Source organism: Chlorocebus sabaeus, chromosome X (genome assembly GCF_047675955.1).
Source record: "Chlorocebus sabaeus isolate Y175 chromosome X, mChlSab1.0.hap1, whole genome shotgun sequence".
NCBI lineage: Eukaryota > Metazoa > Chordata > Mammalia > Primates > Cercopithecidae > Chlorocebus > Chlorocebus sabaeus.
Window position 1 is genome coordinate 79931084 of NC_132933.1, and position 14740 is coordinate 79945823.

Below are 14740 nucleotides of genomic sequence, written 5' to 3' on the forward strand. Positions count from 1 at the left end.
ATCTGTGGATCTCAGAAATGGCGTTAACCCCTATACTGACAAAGAGCTCCCAAGCCCCCCTACTCCACCACAAGACAGAGACTCCTTCCAACAGACGGCCTTGTCTGCAACTATGCATTGTTCCTTTCCATAAGATGAGGACTTTATTTTTTTTCTTTTGCCTTCCTAAGGTGACCTTGATATGTGTTGCAACATAGGATCAGCAGGAGAATTCTGAAAAGGGGGTTGGAGCATAATTGTCCCTGTTAACTAACAACCATGGAGGAGGCCCCGTTAAAAACTGCAACACCAGGAGTCGCCAAAGTAAATGGACAAGGATATTGGATGTGCTTTTTAGCATCAAGAAGCCTAACTAGGACACGGGAACACCAAAATTCTCTCTCCCCCTCCCCCATCTCATGGAGTCCTCTATGCAAAGCCAAGGGAGAAATAAAAATGCTTTCATAGGGCCTGCTGGGTGAATTACTCACCCTCTGGTTCTTCAGAGGTCCAGGGCCTTTAAGCTCAAATGAAATCCAGATGGGATAAGGTTCAGGTAGGCGACAGCATTTGGAAGTCCCACAGCCCCTTTTCCTATATTCCCAGGGAACAGCCACAGTGAGACCCATAAGTACTGAACAGATGAAGCTGCTGATCATGGAGTGATGGAATTCTTTAGATCCCATGTCTCTGCAGCTTTTTCGATGGCACAGGTACCACCTATCTCCCCACAATGCCTCTGTCCTCCTGAGCTGGGCCCTAACTCACTCAGTGGGCGAAGTTCAGCTCCATGTCGCTGCTTCTCCAAAAGGGGCTAGGACTTCACATCATGGGGTTTAGCCCTATCCAAAAGAGGAGCAGCGTTCCACCTCCCTAGGGCTGGAGGCCTGTTGGGCGTTCGTTCCTTCATAGCTGCTGTCATAACCATGAGCTCAGTCATTGCACTGGTAAGGGAGCGTCAGGGAGAGTGTGCATGGGCATGCTTGTGCTTGTGTGTGTGTGTTTAGGATGTGAATACTTGTTGAAACAAAAAATGATGTGGGGAAATCTGGTAGATAGGGCACAACTTGGCAGTCACACTTGAAACCCAAGTGGCAGAGATGGGATTTAAAGGTAGCCAGATTCAGCAACAAGGAACCCTTCTCCCCAGCACCACACTCTGTCCAGGGCTCTCCAATCCGACCCTAACATTGTCCAAGTCTGCTTTGCCCAGAACCATATGCCCACTACCCACCAGATGCTGACTGACTCCCACACTCCTACCCATCATCTCCTGAAAGGAATACCTCCACTGCTGATTCGACCTCTAGTTGCCGTCGTCCACCTCAGGCCCTCTTGGCTTGGATGGACCATGTGTACGTCTCTGCCTTCCTCATTGCGCAGACGGGTGGACTCTGCAGCCTCACAGCAGAAGATGCTTTCCTCTGCCAGTCCTGTATGCACAGGAGATTCAACTCATGTTGAAATTTCATCACCAAGGTGGTGGTGCTGGGAGGTGAGGCTTAGTGTAAGGTTGTTGGTGTCATGAGGGCTCCACCTTTGTCCCCGTAGGTGTCTTGGTGCTCTCCTCACAGTAGTGTGTGAGTTCTTGCTCTGGCGAGACTAGATTAGTTCTCACAGGAATGGACAAAGTGCCCAAGAGAGTAGTTTGCTATACAGCCAGGATGTCCCTCGGGTTTCCTCTCATTGCATGTGTCCGCTTCCCCCTTGGCCTTCCTCGCCACATTATGACACAGCACACAAGCCCTCGCCTGAAGCTAGGGCCACGCCCTTCAACTTTCCAGCCTGCAGAACCATGAGCTAAATAATTTTTTTTTTTTTTTTTTTTTTTTTTTTACAAATCGCACAGTCTCATGTATTCTGTTACAGCGACACAAAACAGATGCTTGTGCATCTCGGGAGGAGGCCCATTACCCATTGCATGATGAACCATTTGAGCACACAGGGCAATCACATGCCGGAAGGGGAAAAGACAGGTCAGCAATAGGGGAAGGCATGGGTCGTCAGCTTTACACCTTTGTTTCTGAAATATGACTGTCCCCGAGTTACGAGTTGTTTTCCTTTGCTTATACCTCCCCCCGACCCTTGTTTACATCACCTGACAATCCCCGTGCCTGAGGGATGTCTCAGGCAGGTCAGTAACGTGGACAGTGCCTCAGAAGAAGGTGTGGGGTCAGAAATTCTACTGCTCCAGGATCACCCAGCATTTCCGGTGAACAGAAGACCACTGGACTGTGTAAATGAGCCAGAGATTAAGCTTGTTTTTCTGCCCCACCCATTCTCAATCTCTCCGGTGCTACGTTCCCGTGAATCCTGGGCAACCTTACCGAGGTAGGAACATTTGTACTTAGCTCCACGAAATGTTACACAGCCTGCTGTGTTACAGGAGCATCACATGTTTTTGTTTTATTATTCCACCATCCGGATCAAGGTGAGTGGTGGGCTCACCATTCTGAGGTCGCATCGCCAGCACAAGAGGGAGCCAAGATACAGTCCCTGGTTGATCTGAGGCAAGGACCCTTCCATTACAGCAATGCAGTCTAAGAGCCACTGTCACCAACTAGAAATCTAGGGGCTCCTAATGGACTGTGAGTTACAGCCCATGCTCTTGGTGATGGGGACACTGTACTTGCAGTCCTACATTCAACAAAGCTAAAACATTCATGGAGTCAGGGTTCCCAGGTAACAGGGTGCCTGGAGGCAGTTCCCACCACACAGTGCCCAATCTCCTCCCACACTGCACCCACTGGGGAATTGTTTTGACTGGTAAAAATGACAGTGTGACTTAATGGGGAAAAAACTGCATCTGCTGTGCCCCTCCTCCAGTGCTCCCCATGGTCACCTGAGGTAATTCCACAGACCTCCAGAGCACTCCTGAGAACAGTCGGAAGACTGCTGGTCTCCTACAAAAGATGGAGCCTAATCATGGGCCTTCCAGACACATACTAATGAGTGATGGGACCTCACATTGGTCACATCAAATCACATTCATCTGTTTTATTTCCTGTAGGGGGAAAGCTGCATCTCCCTGGATCCCCCAGAGTGGTGCCCTCAGCATCACAGGGTGGGCAGCTCAACCTTTAAGCCATCCCAAGGGAGAGCACCCGCTCCAAGACCACTCTCATAAAAGACTGATCCCTCCATCCTCCGTGCACTGATTACAAAGAGGGACTTGGCTTTCCTGGGACTCCAGCATGAGGAAGTGTAATGAGATCATGCCGGTGAGGGTCAATGTGGGCTTTGCTTGTTTCCGTGACCCTGCCAGTCATTTTATTCATTCACTGGCCATCTTTAGACACCCATAGTCTCAGTCCGAAAATAGATGGGCATAGGGAGAAAGTGTACCCAAAGAAGATGCGCTCACTCACTCGTGGGTTTTAAAGTTTGTGGGGAGAATAAGTGGAAGAGGGTTTGGAAGGAAGTGGCATTATTTGAGAGAGGCTTTTCATAGGATAGACAGAATGGTGCTGTCTTAGGTTGGAGGTGGGCCTGGGGCAAGGTCCAGAGAGGGGCCAAGGATGACACCTAGGTTTCTGGTTTGAGTGACTTGTGGCCCTGGAGTACCGTTGACCGAAATCGGGACCACATGCAGAGGAAGAGAATTCAGCGAAAGGCTGAAGAAATCGGGTCTAGTCTTCGGTTCTGCTAAGATTCATACAGCTGATGGGTTGCTGAGAAGCTACGTTGAACATACTTGGCAATTACACAGGGAATAACCAGAATTCTAACCCATTCAGGAAATTTATACACATCCTGTTCTTGTTTCGGCTTGGTTTGCAGTTTTTTTACATACGCGATAACACATGTATGTTTTGGTGTATGGTGCAAAGGTGAGGCTCAAAACTGGTGGTGCTCGACCGTGTTGGGTAATATTTGTAGGCTGTCCCAGGCCCTAATGGGCCACTTAAGGGTGGACAAGACCTGTATTGCAGAGACATCATTAACCATTGGCATACGCCATGGAGCATGGATTAGGAGGCTTTGGCCTTGGTTCACTTATTCATCATTGTCCTCTGGGGATTGTGAGGGGAGGGTGAACCGCCTCCTCCCAGAGGTAGGAGCTAGACGTAACTTATTTGCTTGCTGTGAGAACTGGATGGGATACAACGTGTGGGGGCATGCCAGGCAAAACCTGGTCCCCAGTAACACTGACTTCCCATATCTACTGAGAGGACAGGAGCTATGGATTCTTTGGGTGGCATTTGTAACTCCACTGTGAATAGTATCATCGGTGGGCATTTAATGATTAGTAGTAATATCGATGACCATTTATCTCATAATATACAGTTCTGGTATGTTTTCTGCAATTGCCTGGATGAGTAATCTGTTGAACTTGCACCGTGCTCCTCATGTTCTTGTTTGTTTGTTTGTTTGTTTGTTTATTGTTGTGGGTACAGGGCAGGTGTATCTCACTTTCTAATATCTTCCAGGGCTGTTGGGAGTTTTCTCATTACTCCTCACAGCAGTCCTGGGTGGCTGAGAAGGACCGCTGCTATTACTCTTTGTAGGGGCAGGAAAGAAAGCGTCTCACAGAGGGGTTGTGAAGATTACATGGGATGCCCCCTCCACAGAGCAGCTGGTGTTGTACTGGGCCTAGAGGCAACATCCGTCAGATTCCTTGAGATCAGGCCCTTTGGGATAAGCTTTGGATGCCATTTGTCCCCAGATCATCATCCAGCAGCAGTCATTTACATGACGATACTAGTAATAGCTGCTAAGCCTGAGAGTTTGCATTGATAAGAGCTATGGGCTACCGAAATGATTGCTGGAGGTATATCTCACCCCCTTTCCTTTTATTCCAGCTGGGATCAAAGAACTCACCTTTCCCACACTTGCAACGGTGGCTCAGAACTATTATCTGGTTATTAGAGAAGTGGCCAGGAGACAGCCAGTTACTTAGACAAAGTCACAGTTAGTGGTGGGTCTTGTCCTGGCCCTTAGATCTCCCAACTCTCACTACAGTGTCCTGTCCAGCAGGCCCATTATTGTGCCCCTTCTTCTGCCATTCCTTGTCTTGTGGGCTTTGAAGTAGGCACTCTCCTCTGAGGACAAAAGAAGGCTTGTTCTGCTACATGCTGTGTTCCTTCTGTGTCTAGGAGGAGGCCAGTGTGAATAGGGCTTTAACGTTGGCCTATAGCCTGCCATGGGCCCACGTCATTGCATAGCTTTCCAGTTAGGCACACATAGGTTGGGATCTTGGATTAGAATCTAGGGACAAATCCCTGCATCTTTTCTTAGCCTGGCTTTCTGCATTTGAACACTGGGGTAAATAGGAGGAGTGAGGTCAGCAAGATGGCTGAACAGATGATCCCACAGTATCACTCTTCCTACAAAAGTATAACTACAAATTAATCAAAGACAAGAAAACCACCCTGATTTCACTAGAACTTGGGGGAGAAGCAAGGAAACTTTCTGGGATGACAAAATTGAGAAAAGCCACAACCAGTAAGAGGAACAACAGTCACGTTAGATTGTGCCACCTCCTCCCCCAAACCAGCATAATGCTACTCACAGAGAATTTCTCTAGACCCACAATTTCTGAGGTGGGAGGAGGGAATTGGAGGTGGACATGTGACCTCCCCATCAGTCTGGGAATCTTCATGGGAAATCCCCTCCAGCCCTATCCCACGGGTACCCTTCAGAGTTCCAGAAGAGAGCTAAAACACCTGGGGTGAATTGGGAAGAGAAAGTGGGTGCACTGATCACAGCAACTCTGACGTGGATCTTCACAGCTGCTCTGTGCCACGATCAGTAGGCATGCCATTGCTGAGGAGACTGGCCAGAGCCATAGCACTGCTGGGGGCGCAACACACAGGAAGGCCCAAATCCCTGGCCAGATTTCCCACTAAGCCCATGTGATCACCTGGAGCCTTCCCTTGTCCTGGAAAGAACTAAAAGGTTGTCAATAATGGGCCAGTGTTCACCTAAGTCTTCCTCAGACCAAGAAATAGTGGCAGGGCAGCAACATAGTTCCAGTGGAGCATTTAAGTTCTGGTGCTCACAGTAAGTCTTTTCCAGACTGAAAGCAACAGCCGGCCAGGGATTAAGTTCCAATAATAAGTAGTAAAGGTTTAACACCACCAAGGAACAGCTGCAAAACCTGGAAGAGGTGGGCATCTCCTCAAACACACACACATCAACATAAAGAGACAAGGACTGTGAAAACTCACAAAATGTGACACGCCAAAAGAGACCAACCAAAGTCCAGTAACAGACCCAGAAAAATTGAAGATCTATGGAATGTCTGACAGACAATTCAGAATAATCCTAAAGAAGTTTGGGGAAGTACATGACAATATGGACAACAAATTAAATAAAATTTGAATAACAATCCAGGAACAAAACAAAAAGTTTGACCAAAAAATAAAAACAATTAAAAAAAAAAAAAAAAAACAAAAAACAGAAGCCCTAAAATAGAGAATACAGTACCTGAACTGAAAACCTCATTAGACAGGTTTAACAGCAGAGTTGACCAAACAGAGGAAAGAGTCTGCAAGCTCCAAGACAGAACATATATAGAGGAGGAAAAGGACAAAAGCATTTTAAAAGAGGGAAGAAGGCCTTTAAGAATTATAAGACATCATCAAGAAAATTAGGTTCTGCATAATAGAAATTGCTGAAGAAGACCAAAAAAAAAAAAAAACAACAACGTCTAGAAAGCATATTTAGAAAAATAATGGCTGAAATTTCCCAAATCTGGAGAAAGATCATAGCATTCAGGTACAGGAAGCTCAGAGGTCACAAATAAAATTCAACCCAGAGACAAATTCCTCAAGGCACACCATATTCAAATTATTTAAACAAATCAAAGGCAAAGGTAAATGCTCAAAGCATCAAGAGAAAAACAACAAAAACAACATATCACACTCAATGGATCACCAATACAGCTTCCAGTGGATTTCTCACCAGAGACCCTGCAGGCCAGGAAAGGGAGGAACGATACATTCAACGTGATGAAGGGGAAAAAACTGTCCGTCAAGAATACCGTATTTAGCAAAGCTATCCTTCCAAGAAAAAAGAAAGAAAAAAACTTCCTGAGACGAAAAGAAAAAACAGAAAAGAAAAAAGGTGAGAAAAATCATCAACACAACACCTGTCTTACAAGAAATGCTAGAAAAGAACACTAACATGTAACAAAAATATATATGAAGGTATAAAACTCACGGGTAATAGTCAGAAAGCAGACAAATTTACAATCCTGTAATACTGTCATCGCGGGTTGCCAAATACATCTTAAGTATGAAACCTAAGACAAAACTGTTCAAAACAGTAATAACTACAACAATTGGTTAAGAGATAGGAATATAGAAAAGATGTAACTTAAAACATCAAAAAGTCAAAGTGTGGCGGGAGGGACGCGTTAAAGTGTAGAGTTTGTTTTTGTTCATTTTTCCTGTAATTAAAGTTCAGCTGCTACCTGTTTAAAATAACCTGTTGTAATTATAAGACATATTTTGTACATCACATCATGGTAACCACAAAGCAAAAACCTATAATAGGGACACTAAAATATAAATAGCAAGGAATCAAAATTTACTACTAGAGAAAACCACATAATAGCAAAAGAAGACGGTAAGAGCAGAACAAAGGAAGAACAGATCTACAAAAATAAAAATAAAAACAAAACAGGTAACAAAATGGTAGTGTTAAACTTTTACCTGTCAGTGATAAACTTGAATGTAAATGGACTAAGTTCTACAATTAAAAGACATAGAGTGGCTAAAAACACAAGCCCCAACTATATACTGTCTAAAAGAAACTCACTTCACTGACAAAGACACACACAGACTGACACCAAAGGGTTGGAAACAGACATTCCATGCAAATGGAACCCAAAACAGAGTGGGAGTACCTCTTTTTAGATCAGATAAAATAGATTTAAAAAGAAAAAGACAAAGAAGGCCATTATATGATGTTAAACAGGTCAATAAAGCAAAAGGATATAACAATTGTAAATATATGTGTTTGTATATATACACATATGTTTTTTAACTATTGTACATATAGCAATATATATTACAAAATATATATTTTTAACAACTGTAATACATTTGCAATATATATTTAATTGTTAAATATATTTTTAACAATTGTAAATCTATATATTGTAAATATAATAGTATATATATATAGTAAATATATATATATTATAAAAATATATATATTTATAAATGTTGTAAATATATGCACCCAACACCAGGGCATCCAAATATGTAAAATAAATATTAAAAGACCTAAAAGGAGAGATTGACCATAATACAATAATCGTGAGGGACTTTAACACCCCACTTTCAGCAGTGGGCAGATCATCCAAACAGAAAATTAACGAAGAAATATTGCCATTAAACTGCACTCTAGACCCCATGGACCTAACATATATTTACAGATCATTTCATCCAAAAGCCACAGAATACATACAGGAAATGCAGTTCTAAGAGGAAAGTTTATAGCATAAATGCCTGTGTAACAGAAGTGGAAATATCTCAAATAAACAACCTAATGTTATGCCCCAAGGAACTAGAAAAAGAACAACAACAAAAAAAAAAACAAAGTTAGCAGAAGAAAAGAAATAACAAAGATCAGGGCAGAAATAAACAAAAAAGAGATTTTTAAAAAACAAATTAAAAATCAATAAACAAAGAGTTAGCTTTACAAAAGATAAAGAAATTGGCAAATCTTTAGCTAGACTAATGTAGGAAAACAGAGAGAAGACTCAAATAAAAACAGAGATAAAAAAAGGAAACATTACAACTGGCACAACAGCGGTGGAAATGATGATAAGAGACTATCATGAACAACCATCTGCCAAAAAATTCAAAATCTAGAAGAAAGAAGTAAGTTCCTGAACACGTACAAGCTACCAAGATTGCATCACACAGAAATAGAAAACCTGAACAGAAACAATAAGGAACAATAACATTGAAGCAGGAGTAAACACTCTCCCATCAAAGAAAAGTCCAGGACCTGATGGATTTGCTGGTGAATTCTACCAAACATATAAAGAACTGGTACCAATTCTTCTCAAAGGCTAAAAACAACAACAACAATAAAAAAAAAAAAAAAATGAAGAGGAGGAAATACTTTCAAAAACATTTTATGAGGCCAGCATTACTGTAATTCCAAAGCCAGACGAGGACATTACAAAACAAGAAAGCTAAAGACCAATATCCCTAATAAGCATGGATGCGAAAACCCTCAACCAAACACTACCAACACATTAAAAACATCTTCCATCATGACCAAGTGGGATTCATACCAGGGATGCAAGGTTGGTTCAATATATGTGCAAAGTAATAAAAGTGATGCCTCACATCAACAGAACAAAGGACAAAATCCATACACTCATTTCAAGAGATGCTGAGAAGCATTCAAAAATTTCAACATCCCTTCATGATAGAAACGCCCAGCAAAGTGGGCATAAAAGGAACATACCTCAACAAAATAAAGGCCACATATGATAAACCCAAAGCTAATATCATACTGCATAGGAAAAAGTTGGAAGCTTTTTCTCTCAGAAAGAAAAGAATGCTGACTTTCACTGCTTAAATTCAACTTAGTGTTGGAAGTTCTAGCCGGACCAATTAGGCAAGAGGAAGAAATAAAGAGCACCTGTATTAGTCTGTTTTCACACTGTTGATAAAGACATACCCGAGACTGGTTAATTTATTTTTTAAAAAGGGGCTTAATGGACTAACAGTTGCACGTGACTAGGGAGTCCTCACAATCACGGTGGAAGGCAAAAGGCACATCATACACGTCGGCAGGCAAGAGAGAAAATGAGAGCCGAACGAACAGGGAAACACCTTATAAAACCATCAGATCTCATGAGACTTATTCACTACCACGAGAACAGTATGGGGGAAACCGCCCCCAAGATTTTATTATCTCCCACCAGGTCCCTCCCACAGCACGTGGCAATTATGGGAGCAACAATTCAGGATGAGATTTGGGTGGGGACACAGCCAAAGCATATCAGCATCCAACCGGAAAGGAGGAAGTCAAATCGTTCCTGTTTGCAGATGACATGGTCTTATATAGGGAAAACCCTAAAGACTCCACCAAGTAACTATCAGAACTAATAAGTGAATCTGGTAAAGTTGCAGAATATAAAATCAGCATACAGGAATCAGCAGCATGTCTGTTTGCCAATAGCAAACTATCTGAAAAAGAAATCAAGAAAGTAATTCCATTTACAATAGCTACAAAAAAATAAAATAAAATAAAATCCCTAGCAATAAACTTAAGCAAGGAGATGAAAGATCTCTACAGTGAAAACTGTAGAACACTGGTAAAAGAAATTGAAGAGGACAAAAATATACGGAAAGAGATCCCATATTCATGCACGAATTAATATTGTTACAATGTCCATAGTAACCAAAGTGATCTCCATGTTCAATATTTGACATCCCTGTCAAAATACCAATGACAGTCTAGACAGAAAAAAAAAAAAAAAATCCTAGATTTGTATGGAGCCACAAAAGATGCTCATAGCCAAACCAGTCACAAGCAGGAAGAACAAAGCTGGAGACAACACACTACCTGACCTCGAAATACACAAAAGCAACCAATACAACAGGACACTGACATAAAATCAGATACATAGACCAATAAAACTTTACAGGGAACCCAGATATAAATCCACGCATTAGCAGCCAACTGATTTTCTACACAGGAGCCAAGAACATACATGGAGGATAGGACAGTCTCCTCAATAGATGGTGCTGGACAAACTGTATGTTCACAATCAGAAGAAAGAAACCAGACCCCTATCTCTCACCATATACAAAAGTCAAATCAAAATGGCTTAAAGACTGCAATGTCAGACCTGAAACTGTGAAACTTCTAGAAGAAAACATAGGGGAAACATTTCACGAAATTGAACTGGGTAAGGATTTTTTTTTTTTTTCAGTAAGGCCTCGAAAGCATAGGCAACAAAAGCACAAATAGATCCAAAGGATTATATCAGACTATAAAGCATCTGCACAGCAAAAGAAACGATCAGTCGAGTAAAGAGACAGCTTACAGAAAGGGAGAAATAGTATTTTCAAACTATGCATCTGACAAGGGGTTAATATCCAGAATATATAAGGAGCCCAAACAATAGCAAAATTCATCATAATTCAATTAAAAATTGGGGAAAATGCCTGAATAGACTTTTCTCAAAAGAAGATGTGCAAATGGCTAACGGATATATGAAAACACTCAACATCACCAATCATCAGTGAAATACAAATCTAAACCACAATAGGATATCACTTCGCCCCAGTTAGAATGGCTGTTATCAAAAAGAGAAAAAGTAACAAATGCTGGAGAGGATGTTGAGAAAGAGGAACACTTACGCACTGTTGGTGGGAATGAAAATTACTACAGTCATTATGGAAAACAGTGTGAAGATTCCTCAAAAAATTAAAAATAGAACTGCTGTGTGATTCAGCAATCTCGTTACTCGGTATATAGTGAAAGAAAAGGAAATCATCACGTTGAAGAGACATATGCACTCCCGTGTTCGTTGCAGCATTATTCACAATAGCCAAGATATGGAATCAACCTAAATGCCCATCTACAGATGAATGGATAAAGAAAAATGTGGCTTGTATATACAATGGAATACTATCCAGCCATAAATCAAAATGAAATCCTGTCATTTGAGGCAACATCGATGAACCTGGAGGACATTATGTTAAGTGAAATAAGCCAGGCACAGAAAGACAAACGCCACATGACCTCACTCAGGTGTGGAATCTTAAAAAGTTGATTTCATGGAAGCAGAAACTAGAATAGTGGGTACCAGAAGCTGGGGAGGGAAGGGGGTGTGGGGCAATGGGAGGGGTTGGTAAAGGGTAAAAAGTTGCGGGTTAGACGTAAAGAACGAGTTCTGGTGTTCTATTACACAGTAGAGCGAGTAAAGAAAATACCAATGTAGTGTATACTTCAAGATTTTAAATCTAGAAGATTTTAAATGTTAACACTGCAAAGAGATGATAAATGTTTAAAGTGATGAATATGGTAATTGCCCTGACTCGATGATTATACAATGTATACAGGGGTGGAAACATCACACGGTACCCCATAAATATGTACAATTATCGGTAAGTAATACATTTTTAAATCGTGAATGAAAAAAAAAAGTTTAAGAGTGTACCTGAAACTCTTACAGGTGGAAAGCTCTGTAAGGGTAGAGCTCATTATTGTGCCACCAGTCCTCATTGTGATCTTGGCGTGTGGAACTATGGTGATTCTGTCCCCAGTGTGCAGAGTATCTCTGACACCTAACTCAATAAGTATTCATTAAATGTAAAGAAAACCAACCAAACAAAAAGAAAACTGAGGTAAATACTAACAACCTCACCTGGTTGTGGTGAGGCCTGAATAAAGCAGCCTGTATGAACACCCCAAATGAAAAGTGTCCATACAAGAAGACACAGGAAATCAAATGCAAACAGAAGTGAGAGACTGAGAGCAAACATCTTCTTCAGTTATAACAGACTGAATAATCGTATTTGCAATATACAGAGAGCTTTGATGAGACAACTCAAGAAACGGATGCGAGAACAAACAACAATAGAAAAGCTAACGAACAATCTGAGCAGGCCATTTATAGAAATACAAACGGCCACTATGAAGGGAAGAGGAGCTCCACATCACAAGTCATAATGGAATTAAGATAACAATGTGATTCCACTTTTCAAACTGCAACTTGACAAACATTTAAAATTATAATGATACCAATCGGGTATCATATACTGAGGTTCTGATGCTGGTAGTGTGAATTGGCACAGATTCACGCTATGCACCAAATGTGCACTCCACATTTGGAGTGCCATTTGTCAGGGATTAAACGGTTTAAATATATTTACCCTATGGTGCATCCCCAAATTCTTTCTTCCTCCTGACACCAATCATAACTAGAAGTAGGGTGGGAAAACTGATGCTTCCTAGACCAGAGGCCTGGCGGCTCAGATGCCACTGTCTCAAGGCCCATCACAGGGTCCTAAAAGGGCTGTGTCAAGCCCTTGACAAACCCTTGGGCATCCTCAAGGCCAGGACCTTGGAAGGCTCCCGTAGGCTGAGCCTGAGCCTTGACTGAGCAGCCCGACTCAAAAATTACAGCTAAAAATCTCAGGGCTCTGTGAGACACAGTTTTCCACATCCATGCTTCCCTCAAGCGCCCTACGCTGGTTTCCACTAATGCCCAGAAGAGAAACCTGGAGTTTGATTGTGGATCCCCAGCAATGCTGGGGTTCTGCTCACTGGGAATTTAGGAGTAGTTTCAGGGTTGTCTACCCACTGGGTTTCTTGACATGAAGATGGAGCTGGTGAGGGGAAAAATATAATTGGCAAGTACCCCGGTTTGAATTTCAGTAAACCCTAAAGATAACGATGCACAAATAGATCTTTCCTTAAGTCTTTAGGCTTATATAAGTAGAGTAACGTGAAAATCAGAAAACATCACTTGCAATTAGTCATTTAATCATCTATGTGAGAGTCGCGTTGTGGGACTGGAAGCTGATTAGAGTGGGTTCAAGGCACACTCGGGAGAGAGGAAAAGGAAGCGATGATACTAGTCAATGAGGCAGCTCAGCACTTGAAGGAGTTTATGAGAATGTATCAACTGCTTGAAAAGAGCGTACTCATCTACAGGAGGAGAGGGTGAAGATCCTGGCCAGGGACAGGCGGATGGATTTTCACGGAGGGGACAGACCCTGAACCAGAGGCCCCGCACAATGAAGAGTTCTGCTGGCCTCTGACAGTAAATCCTTTCAGACACCACATGTACATCGCACTTCTCAGAAAACATGAACTTCACTGGCATTCCTGCTGCTGCTGGGTCCTGATCTGACTGTGTGGAGAAAGCCGCATCCCCCAGACTGGTGCCCTCAACTTTGCAAGGTGGGCAGCTCCAGTTTGTAGCCTTCTCAAGGAAGAGCAAACTCTTGAGGACCTGGTGAGCCTGATTTCCCTCCAGTGTGGCAGATAGTCAGCCCCAGGAGAGCTGGGATCTAGATTTCTAGAGTTCGTTGCTGTATCCCCAGTACCTGCAACTGATCCTGGTGTGCAGATAACAGGCCCTCGGCGAACACCCGATGAATGAAGGAAGCAATGTTAGTGCTGGCTAGAATGATTTTTCCCTATTTTCCTGAACAGGACTGGCTCAGCTAAAGACACTATGCCCTTGGTTTATTTTGCCAACAGCATAGAGGACCCACCCAGTGGCACAGGCTTGCCCAGGGAACCTGTTCTTCTGAGAGGGTGTTGGAGGAGCTGGATCCAGGGAGCCCTGGCATGTTTCACCAAGTGCTTCAGGTGAGAGCCCCTGCTTCTCTCACTGTTCACCGCCAAGCCCACCAAGAGGACCTCAGGCCAGGCCACAATCCCCAGGGCTCCCAAGAGTCCACTTGTCCCTCTGCTTTCCTCCCTAGGGGAGGTTACCGGACACTTGGAAGCTGAGACCACGGGGGCTGCAGACACAGAGCCGTGAACGGTGACCGAGCCCCTTCTGCTGCTTCATGACCCTGCTCACCCCAGTGGGCCTGAAATAAATACTGGCACACTTGACTCTTTTGGTGTTATGATATTTGATGTCCCTCTCCACATGAGGATCCACCTCCTGTGATTTATGGTTTGCCTCTTTCGGGGGAGGTGGCAGGGAAGGGGGTCGTTGTGGAGAGAGAGTTAGGCATGGGGTACCTAGCCAAAGGGGTTGCTGTCCTTGTGCCTTGGAGCAGTACTGCATGTCCCCCAGTCACTTTTGCAATAGCAC

General features: G+C 43.0%; 1 protein-coding gene and 1 long non-coding RNA gene across 3 annotated transcripts in view; both read right to left on the bottom strand.

Moving 5' to 3' along the window:
• DMRTC1B (DMRT like family C1B) overlaps positions 1-14740 on the bottom strand; it is a 70665-nt gene that overhangs the window by 40914 nt on the left and 15011 nt on the right. The gene's annotated exons all lie outside the window — the stretch shown is intronic.
• Positions 1-14740, bottom strand: part of LOC140710859 (uncharacterized) — a 43970-nt gene that overhangs the window by 24969 nt on the left and 4261 nt on the right. The gene's annotated exons all lie outside the window — the stretch shown is intronic.